Here is a 6000-nt window from a genome sequence, read left to right as displayed (position 1 = left end):
GTACATGTTTCTGTACCTTTTGTAAATGGTAAATGGTCTGTATTTATATAGAGTTTTTCTAGTCTTGATGACCACTCAAAGTGCTCTACTGTACAGTTTGCCATTCACACACACACATAATCATACAGTGCATCTATTGGCAGCACTTTTTTCTATGAGGGGCCATTCAGGGTTCAGTATCTTGCCCAAGGACACTTCGGCATGCAGATGAGGAAGACTGGGATAGAACTGCCAACATTCTGGTCAGTTTTTTTCAATATTACATTGATTTTTTTTGCTTTCATCCCCAAAGCTATAGATAAATTAAATATTAGGAAACAATGAAACTCCCTCTGTACACTGCTCATGAGGCTACAATGCGTTACAATCCTTCTGCTGTTAATATTAAATAAAAATAACCTAAAGAGCATGCCTGTTAATATTAAATAAAAATAACCTAAAGAGCATGCCTGTTACATATATGATTATCTATACTACTGTGGAATATTGATTTATATACCATGGCCTAATTTTACAGCTTTCAAAGAAGGAAAATAGCCATTAGAAGTTCAAATTAGCTGGTCATTATTATAAACAATGAGGAATTTGATAACAGGTGGGGACCTCTGCTGGTCACTATTGACCAATTTGTCACTATTTGGCAAGAAGGACACAGACTATTTCAATGTAGGTATTTAATTAGACAACAAATGCGTGCTACGCCAGGCAAATCTCCTCTCAAATACTGTTATTCATACAATATATTTAGCAAACAGTCAAATAAATGCACATTTTCCTAGAGGCTCTTTACAGCCACTAGACGACGTATCATGAGTCCACCTAGAATTCACAAACCGACAAACAAAATCTGAATCTATACCACCTGATATATATGATTTCTCTGTGTTCCCAACCACTGGGAATGACTGAGTTGTTCCTTTAAACCGTTCTGAACTTACAAGGTGCAGCTGGGACTGAAAATAAATCTGTGGATCAAAAGTCAATCTGCAGGAGCTATTCTCTTAATCATTTTCAAGGTTCCAATAATAAAACATGATTTAGTAATCTGTATGAGTGCACTTTGTTTTTCATTTATATGACACCTTTGGAAGCTTGAGAACAACTTCCTACTCTCTCTATTGCCCCTTGTAAAAACAACAGTGTGATGTTGTTAGCACTGGAGTGGCTGCATAACCTGCTCAAGATGACCAGTGGACAAGCACAGAAGTGTGCTTAAGAGGGGAGTAAGGACTGGAGACCCTCTGCAGAGCTAAATCTAAACTGCTGACCCATGACAAGCTGTCCTAAGACTGTGAGAAACAGGCCTGTTTCCATTCCAAGACTGTGGATGGCTGGCCTTGTTCCTCCAAAAGGCCTTAGGAGTGTAGCTGATTACAGCCGCCGAGTGCAGCAGCAGGTTTTTATGTATGCTTTCTTAGACTGCTGCTGTTAACCTTTGGTGTAGTAGCATTAATGTGAAATGTTGAATCATTTGAATGCTGTGCTTTGAGCGCATATAATATATAGTATATAATACAGCATTATTCACAAGGTTGAGTTACTGGAAGTTCTTAAGAATTTGGATTCTGCTGCTGGCCTTTTTCATTCTAGGTTTGCTGACATGCTTTGTTTGAAACATTGTCTCCCACGCCACCCCAATATCAGGTATTGTCTGAAGTAATAAATACTCATATTGTGAAAGGGCTGGTCAGAGAGGATAAGAGGCTGCCCTGTGCAGTCAGTCTGTTGCTAGCACTGAAGGGGATTTCTGCTCCCGGTGTGTGTGTGTGTGTGTGTGTGTGTGTGTGTGTGTGTGTGTGTGTGTGTGTGTGTGTGTGTGTGTGTGTGTGTGTGTGTGTGTGTGTGTGTGTGTGTGTGTGTGTGTGTGTGTGTGTGTGTGTGTGTGTGTGTGTGTGTGTGTGTGTGTGTGTGTGTGTGTTCACAGAAGAAGAACAAACGCAGCATCCTTTTTCATGATGGTTCCCACACGCATCTGTTTTCTCCCTCACCCCATGCGTGGCTTAATGCATCCAGAGGCAGTGAGTAACAGAAGTGGTATACATCGATGTGTATGTCGTAGAAACACTAATAAATTGGACACCTGTTGATGGTGACCGCCTAGTAGGGAAAAAACTAACCTGATGTCTGATTGCAACCAAACAGAATTCTTTGAACACTCAAATCTCCTCTCTTTAGCAGAATTGTCCTGACATCCAGCCAAAACATGAATTAGTTTTTATTTAAAGGCTCAACCATAACTTCCAGCTACAGACCGGTAAGCCTGATTAATTGTGAATCACTAGCCAACAGATAGAAACTACCTCCTGATGTTTTTTTGCGGCACACAAAATTCTGCAGCATATCATCCTGGGGCGCACATCGGCATGCATATCATCTTGCGGCGCGGCGTATATAATCATCACAGCACATCATCATGCAAAGCACCTCATCCTGCTGCTTATATCTTCATCATGCGGCTCACATCATTGTGTGGTGCACATCAGATTAGAAAACTTTATTTATCCCAACATGGGCAATTTCGAAACTGTGAACGAAATTGCCCATGTTGGGATAAATAAAGTTTTCTAATCTAATCTAATCTAAAACATCATCCTGCTGCAGCACACATCATTCTGCGGCGCACTTCATCCTGGGGCGCACAGCGGAGCGCACATCATCCTGCGGCACACATCGTCCTGTGGCGCACATCATCCTGTGGCGCACATCATCATGCAGCGCACATCATCCTGCAGCACATTGTCCTGTGGCGCACTTCATCCTGCAGTGCACATCATTGTGCTGCTGCACACATCATTCTGCAGCATATCATCCTGGGGCGCACATCATCCTGTGGCGTATATCATCATCATGCGGCTCACATCATTGTGTGCCGCACATCATCCTACTGCAGCACACATCATTCTGCAGCGCACTTCATCCTTGGGCGCACAGCGGCGCGCACATCATCCTGCAGCGCATATCATCATCACCGCACATCATCTCGGCGCACCTCATCATGCGGCGAACATCATCCTGCTGCACACATCGTCCTGTGGCGCACATCATCGTGCAGCGCACATCATACTGCGGGGCACATCATCCTGCAGTGCACATCATCCTGCAGCACATCATACTGCAGCATATATCATCATCATGAGGCGCACATCATCCTGCTGTGGCGCACATCATTCTGCTGCGCAAATCGCCCTGCTGAGCACATTATCGTGCAGCGCACATAGTTCTGTGGCTCACATCATCTTGCAGCGCACATCAGCGCACATCATTGTGCAGCGCACATCATCCTGCGGTGCATATCATCATCACCGCACATCATCCTGCTGCTCACATCATCCTGCTGCACACATTATCCTGTGGCGTATATCCTCATCATGCGGCTCACATCATTGTGTGGCGCACATCATCCTACTGCAGCACACATCATTCTGCTGCGCACTTCATCCTTGGGCGCACAGCGGCGCGCACATCATCCTGCGGCGCATATCATCATCACACATCATCTCTGCGCACCTCATCGTGCGGTGCACATCATCCTGCAGCACACATCGTCCTGTGGCGCACATCATCGTGCAGCGCACATCATCCTGCGGGGCACATCATCCTGCAGCACACATCATCCTGGGGCACACATCGGCGCACATCCTCCTGCAGCACACATTATGGTGCAGCGCACATCGTCCTGTGGCGCACTTCATCCTGCAGTGCACATTATCCTGCGCAGCACATCATCCTGCAGCGCACATAGTTCTGCTGCGCATATCATCATCATGCGGCGCACATCATCCTGCTGCGGCCCACATTATTCTGCAGCATATCATCCTTGGGCGCACATCGGCGCGCACATCATCCTGCGGGGCATATCATCATCATGTGGCGCACATCATCCTGCAGTGCACATGTCGCACATCGTCTTGCAGCGCACATCATCCTGCGTCGCACATCGTCCTGTTAATATAATTTCAGAGATAATTATAGCCACAGCGCCGTTGAACATGAACTTACAGTCAGAGAAGTATGGAGGCATTTCATTTGTGTTTATTTCAGTTTGTTTATTTTCTTACATCAATTGTATTGGATGAAACGCTGTTCATCCCTGAGACTCCAGAAGAGTTTGGTTGACTCAAACACTTCACCACCCCTCCATAAGATATGATACAAACATATATTATTCAGATTGTTGTCCCTATCTATAAGTCTGACCAACCCGTCCTTCCTAAAATCTCCGGTTTCTCTCAGAAACTCATCACATCAGTGTCTTTCTCACTTTACCGTCCATCCACAGCAGAACTCGGCTCACTCACAAGTTTCGACTCCCTCCCACAGCACAACTTTGGGAAAGTGAAAAAAGAAAAAATCACTCTCGCGATAATAGCGTGCTTATGCAGCCGCCATATTCTGTGACAGTATTTTGATTCGTATCTGCTGGAAGTGAGGAAAAAGAGAAAAGTGAAGGGCCGTCGAGGGGAGGGGGGGCTGAAAAAGAGGAGCTGTCAAAAAGGTATTCCCGAGTCTCTGTCAAGCGGCGGAGGGCTGAGGCGCCGTGTCCCTCCCCTGGCGCTATTTCGAGGACACTCAAGGCCCGGGGCCTCGGTGCAGTTGGCTCTTCGTCTGCCTGGTAGTAGCTGGAGCCCTCCCGGCTACTCCTCTCCCAGCTCCGCGGCCCTCTGGAGGTCCGGCGGCGGTCTCGGGTGTTGAAGGCGGCCCGGGGAGCGGCGGCGGCGGAAGAAGCAAAGTAAGTGGCATTTAGTTAGGCTTCGCGAGTTAGCGACGGAGGAGATACCCGCTTTAATAACGTAACTAAGAAATGTTGGCGTGTTTAAGTGTTGTACGATCAGCGCCGCTGTGTACGGCCCCATGCTGTTTAAGGGGAAAAAGTTCTTAGATGTGGAAAAAGTTTTTGTCTACAGCAGACAGCTAGCTCAGTTAGCTAACTTAGTTAGTGTTGGAGGCTGCTCTCGACTACCGAGTTACAAATCAGTCTAAAGTTTAAAACACGTTCGTAAACTTCCACCACGAGTCTGATTTAACATTAGTATGTGTGAATAGATGTGTTGGGTCTTTTTATTTTAGTGTGACGCTGACTGACGCTACATGTTGTGTAGCCCATGTTGGGCTAATTTTTCCATTGAGCTCTTCGTTGAAACGTCGCAGGAGCAGCGGTGGATGGAAACGTTAAATCACAAAACTGTAGCTCCACTAAAGCTCCAGCACAGACCGTGTTAGTTCTACCAGGCGTCACAATAAAGCCACTTCAGGCAGCCATTTGTTCCTCTGCTAAAACGATGCAGCTATTTTGTGTAACATGGGAACTTTCTTATGAGTCGTATCCTAGCAGGCTAGGTGGTCTGGTGCTCTGCTCTCCTTTTCATAGGGAATGCAAATAGGGCTTCCACCGTGAACATTGGCTTAGATTGTAATATTAAACTAAATGGACACACTATTCACAACTGTGTGTGTGTGTGTGTGTGTGTGTGTGTGTGTGTGTGTGTGTGTGTGTGTGTGTGTGTGTGTGTGTGTGTGTGTGTGTGTGTGTGTGTGTGTGTGTGTGTGTGTGTGTGTGTGTGTGTGTGTGTGTGTGTGTGTGTGTGTGATGTTGAGGGCGTCCCTTCACCTGTTCTCTCTGTCCCCCATGGATCCGATGATCAGTGATTGAAACTGATGAAGGAGACATGTCTGCCACCTTAGTTGTTTTCTCTGTATAGTTTATATGAGAGCTCTTTTTCCTGATTTTAACTGACCTAATATGTTAATGTCTTCTCTGTCCTGTTTCTTTGTGTCTGTGAAGCAACCATACAAGTTCTGGGATGAGCCACAGGCTGCAACATATGTCTTATGATCTTGCACGAGACACGGAAGTTGTTTCAAAGCTTCGATGGAACATAATCTAGTCCTATTAAAAAACCTTTTCCCGGTTTGCAGAAGATCTGTGCATTCTTCCATTTCCCTTGTTTTTAACGTGTGGGTTATTTTCATGCTCTACCAATCGTATCTAATCATGGTGAT

General features: G+C 45.7%; 1 protein-coding gene across 2 annotated transcripts in view; it reads left to right on the top strand.

The window, feature by feature from the left end:
* Positions 1 to 4367: 4367 nt before the first annotated feature.
* tab2 (TGF-beta activated kinase 1 (MAP3K7) binding protein 2) overlaps positions 4368 to 6000 on the top strand; it is a 48021-nt gene continuing 46388 nt past the window's right edge. Inside the window, exon 1 of one of the 2 annotated variants that reach the window (XM_062411122.1) lies at positions 4368 to 4729. The gene's annotated coding sequence lies outside the window, so the exon portion shown is untranslated. The remainder of the gene's footprint in view (positions 4730 to 6000) is intronic. The other variant, XM_062411121.1, reaches the window with a different exon arrangement.

Source organism: Platichthys flesus, chromosome 18 (genome assembly GCF_949316205.1).
Source record: "Platichthys flesus chromosome 18, fPlaFle2.1, whole genome shotgun sequence".
NCBI classification, from domain to species: Eukaryota; Metazoa; Chordata; class Actinopteri; order Pleuronectiformes; family Pleuronectidae; genus Platichthys; species Platichthys flesus.
The sequence above is the reverse complement of the archived record's forward strand: the minus strand, read 5'-3'. Positions and strand labels throughout refer to the sequence as shown.